At 30.8% G+C, this 5,155-nt stretch overlaps 1 long non-coding RNA gene across 1 annotated transcript; it reads left to right on the top strand.

The window, feature by feature from the left end:
• Nucleotides 1-498: 498 nt before the first annotated feature.
• Nucleotides 499-2,772, top strand: LOC126767408 (uncharacterized). Its single transcript, XR_007669089.1, has 3 exons — nucleotides 499-669; nucleotides 726-891; nucleotides 1,139-2,772. It is a non-coding gene; the product is annotated as an uncharacterized LOC126767408 (long non-coding RNA).
• The last annotated feature ends 2,383 nt before the right edge of the window (nucleotides 2,773-5,155 follow it).

Below are 5,155 nucleotides of genomic sequence, written 5' to 3'. Positions count from 1 at the left end.
TATGCCCCTCCCTAATACGATCCCTTATGCCAAATTTCACTTGATTATCTTTATTTATGGCTTAGTTATGACACTTTATAGTTTTTCGGTTTCCGCCATTTTGTGGGCGTGGCAGTTGGCCGATTTTGCCCATCTTCGAACTTAACCTTCTTATGAAGCCAAGGAATACGTGTGCCAAGTTTCATCATGATATCTCAATTTTTACTCAAGTTACAGCTTGCACGGACGGACGGACAGACAGACATCCGGATTTCGACTCGTCACCCTGATCACTTTGGTATATATAACCCTATATCTGACTCTTTTAGTTTTAGGACTTACAAACAACCCGTATGTGAACAAAGCTATAATACTCTCCTTAGCAACATTGTTGCGAGAGTATAAAAAGTTTTCAACCGATCGTACAACTACCGCTTCGCCAGCAGCTTTATCCAGCGGTATAAACCAATAGATTGTTTACTCTCACAAGATATACATATTTCTGAATATTTAGATAAGTATTACGAAAAGAAGTGCTGGCTGCAGAATAATTGCACACAATGGGAACAGGTTATTGATTACTGGAAGGAGACATCTGGTCAAAGAATTATAGATATCCATAACGCCAGTTCTTTAAGCTGCATTTTTAGTGAATGGCCGCGCTATAAGAACTTTCGTGGATATGAACTTGTGAGTTCTTATATTCAATGCTTTTTTCAAATAATTCAATAACTTATTTTCCATAGGTAGAAATAGACTTTGAGACTCTTTACCCCGGGAAAGGAAATATGTTATTTTTGAAATTGGAGAAGTTTTATAAAGAAATCCTAAAAATTTTTGATAGAGATATAAAAGACCGTGTTTCAAGGGAACTATTCTTAAAGTATTTGCACATTGACAACATCTCAAATGGTAAAGTGGTTTATCAAATGAAATTGCGGTATTCAGGATTTCGTGCTATATAATATGCAAACGACCATATTACCATGGCAGTGCAATCACAAATTACATATAGATATGTATGTATATGTACAACAATAAATTTTATATTGCGCTGTCGTGGTGATTTGGAAATGCAATGATGCCGGATCGTATGCACGAAATCCTGAATATCACTTTTAAAATAATAAAATTTTTATTTACACAATTTTTTTTACAGAATGTAAATATTGTATAAGTACAATTCTTCTACGTGCTTTGCTACAGCCTTTGAGGCTTAATAAGGACAAAAAACCAACAATAGCTGATGCCCAAACAGATTTCGTAACACTCGTTGCAACACGTAATGATATTCAACCCACAATAATTGAATTGAAGAACCAGTTTGCGGTAAGAAAGGAGAAACTACAGCCGAGAATTATCGTCGTTGGATCAGATTGGTCATCCATTTCAGAGTTTTATGTTTTCTGCGGTGGTCTGCAATTGAAATGTACTACGTATATGAAGTGCGTTGACTGAATTATTAAACTATCGTACGTTTATAAGATAGAGTATTCACAAAGAAGCAAGCAAGTATGGGCATTTTTAGAACAATATTTTTTTGAGTTGAAATCCGAAGAATTTTCTTCAGTGGCAAATCTTTTGAGTAAATTAAACTAATTTCGTCTAATTTTGCTATAATGCCCAATTTCGCTTGTTTCATTTGTCAAAAAGCTCACTTAAATCCTATAGAGCTGATTAAACATCTAAAGTCAGCACATGGTACTACACCAGTTTGTAAATTTCAATGTAACGAATATATGTAATTGCAAACAAATTTTTTATAACATTCACAGATTTCAAATTCACCTCAAAAAACATTTGAAAATAGAAATTCGCAATAGCCAATCTTGTAAAGAAAATTCTCTTGCTCTTAATATTCCAATTCAAACAACTAATTCATCAAATCAACTAGTACCAATTCAAAATATTACTTCTTTAAAAGATTCAATGATCGCGTTTCTACTTCAACTGCATTCCAATACGAATTTTTCTCGGAAAGACGTATTCGAAATTCAAAATTCCGTAACAGAGTTAATTTCAACCCCAATATGTGAAATATTAAGAGCCATAAGTAATTTTCATGAAAATAATTCTATACTTGAGGAAGTAATTAAAATTATATCTCAGCCATTTTATGATTTAACCACCGAATACAAATTTTTCAAAGAAATAGAAAAACTAGACCTGTATAAACATCCGAAAAAATATATTGTTAGCGACTCTCAGAAGTCATACTTAATAACAACCCAACTTTAACCTCAGCTAGAACCGAAATAACTCTATCAGACATTTCTTTTCAAATTAAAAAATTTTTTGAGAGTAAAGGAATCTTAGAGGCAACGCTTTTAAATATGAAAAACTTTTCAGAAAACCTTCCTTATACTCATTTCATCAATTTGCCTTACACCACTTCTGAATATTTTAAAAACATTGGAAATTAATGGCCTTCAAATAAATGTAGATGGCAAAAGCTGTATAATACATTTTAAACTAGTACAAATTTTAGGCGATAATCTTGGTCTTAACACTGCATTAGGCTATGTCAGTTCTTTTTCTGCGAATTCTTGGTGCAGAATATGTAAAAGGCAAAAACTTCAAACACGTACAGATTGTCTTGAAGTCCCGAACTCATTACGAACTAGAAGTAGTTATAATAGCGATATTTTACTGAACAATCCTGTTGTTAGTGGCATTAAAAATGTTTCGATATTTAATTCCTTGTCAAACTTTCATGTAACCGATAACATTGCTTGTGACATAATGCACGATTTATTTTTGGGTGTTTGCAAATATAATTTTTCCAAAATTTTACATTATTTTGTGTATGAAAAAAAGTTTTTTTGTTTAGAAACTTTGAATTACAGGAAACAGATGTTTCAGTATGGGGATACAGAAATTGGCAATATAAGTCCACCCATTCAAAAGCAACATATACAAAACGCTTCATTCAAAATGAACGCGAGACAGATGAAAACATTTTCTCACTTGATACTGCTCATGGTAGGTGATCTAATTGATCGAGATGATTTAGTAAATAAATTCCTTATTCTGTTCGTAAGACTAATTGATCTGCTTTTGTTATCTAATTACAACGATACAATTTTAAATGATCTCCAATTATTAATTGAAGAGCATAATTTTACGTACCAAAAATTATTTAAGGAACATCTGAAACCAAAGTTTCATAACCTAGTGCATTATCCTACAATAATTAAAAAATTGGAGCCAATAAAACTTTTATGGACATTTCGGTTCGAAGCTGAACACCAGTTGCACAAGCAATACGCGCAAAGCATTACCTCCAGAACAAATGTTCCATTAACATTAGCAATTAAATCCTCCGTACGATTCGCTCACTGTGTTTTAAAAAACAATTTTTTTCAGCCAGAATATAGTTTTACAAATATTGAAGAAATTAAAATGTTATGCAATGAACATTTGTCATCTATAAATTTGAATTTCTATTATGTTCCGAGGTGTTAAATTTAAAATTGGCCACATAGTTACTGTAACTATAAATTAAAATATAAATATATATGAAGTATTGGATTTTATAATTAAAGAAAATAATGTAGAAATTGTTGGAAAAAAAATGGACACACCCAAATTTTTCAGAAAAGTTTCAATCATATCTTATGGGGCCCGTTACAGAAATATATGATGTCATAAATTTGACAACGTTAGATGGTCCACCTATTCACTTTTATTTGCTTAATAATGGCCTTAAAGTTTTAAGACAAAAGAAGTATTGGTAATTTAATTTATTGATTTCTTATTTAATGTGTATAACAATTATATATTTTATTTGCTATTTATATTATATACATTCTATTACAAAACCCATACTTATAAACCTAAGTTTCAGAATTTTAAGAACAAGTTTTTATCAGTTTGTAGTTTGATAATTCATTAAATTTTTGTATGTATGGTTTATGGTATGTGGTTATTAAACTATAATAAAAAAAAAATAATGTGAATTATTTGTGAAAAGATCTCAAAACCTTTCCCATATTTTATTACTTACGAAAAGAATCATGTTAAGTTATTTAAGTTATTTTTTTACCCAACTTATGTAATAAATAGACGTAAAATGTTTAGAATTGAATGAAAACCTTAATATGTAATATCTGTAATTTGTATTATCAACTTATGCTTTTTAAATAAATGCAAAGCTCTAAACTTATTAGAATACTAAAACATGCTTTTTAATAAATTCAAGAAGATAGCTCTATAAAATTAAAAGGTAAACTTTTTAATAAATTCAAGGAGATAAACTTATAAAAATAATAAGGCAAACTTTTTGTTAAATTCAAGCAGATAAACTTTTAAAATTAATAAGTCAAACTTTTTAATAAATTCAAGGAGATAAACTTATAAAAACAATAAGACAAACTTTTTAATTAATTCAAGGAGGTATTCTTTTAAAAATAAAAAGATTGACTTTTTAATGAATTTAAGAAGATATTCACATAAAATATCGAAGATTTCTTCTTGATTTCCTTGAAAAGATTTTCCTAATTGGAATAAGAAGGCGTTCTTCTTGAGGAAAAACCATAGAGATATCTTTTTACTTTTGTTCTATTTTATTAGGTACTTTTAGCTCTGTGCACTGTTGGTAGCTCTCTTGGTATATCTTAGAAGAGGAACTCTGAGGAACTTTAAACTAATTATTTAGATCAAGAATCATATAAAAGCCAGATTAGAGCTACTCACATGCGTCTAACCTAGAGTTAGAAGCTGAGTCCTTGAAGGATTTCGCAGTTTTTCTGTTTTAAGGTTACGAATACCTCAGAATCCTCAATCGCGCAAAAGCGTATTTTTCTCGAGTCCATGACAAGCTACCACTTCATAGCTAACACTTTCGTGTTTATTCTAAGGCTATGGAAGCTAAGGATGAGAGTCAAAAAGAATCAGTGCCAAAGAAAATGTACTTGTAACGTAAGGAAAACCTCTGAATATCACTGACAATTTAATTTAGCGCAGCTGCAGCCGTAGTTTTGGTTTAATATGTTCCGAAGCATTGCAAACCCTACGTTTGCTTCTCTGCCAATCAACCCTACAGTGCTCCACAGTTCGCAAAAAGTATAAGAATAAAACCAGACCAAGAGAGAAAAAAGTGAAGTTGAAAAGCTATTTGCCAACAAAATGTCAACTGGTTCATTGGGAATTTGAATTTAAATACGACAGAGTGCCT

Source organism: Bactrocera neohumeralis, unplaced genomic scaffold, assembly GCF_024586455.1.
Source record: "Bactrocera neohumeralis isolate Rockhampton unplaced genomic scaffold, APGP_CSIRO_Bneo_wtdbg2-racon-allhic-juicebox.fasta_v2 ctg619, whole genome shotgun sequence".
NCBI classification, from domain to species: Eukaryota; Metazoa; Arthropoda; class Insecta; order Diptera; family Tephritidae; genus Bactrocera; species Bactrocera neohumeralis.
Note: the sequence above shows the minus strand (reverse complement) of the source record. Positions and strands in the feature narration are given on the sequence as shown.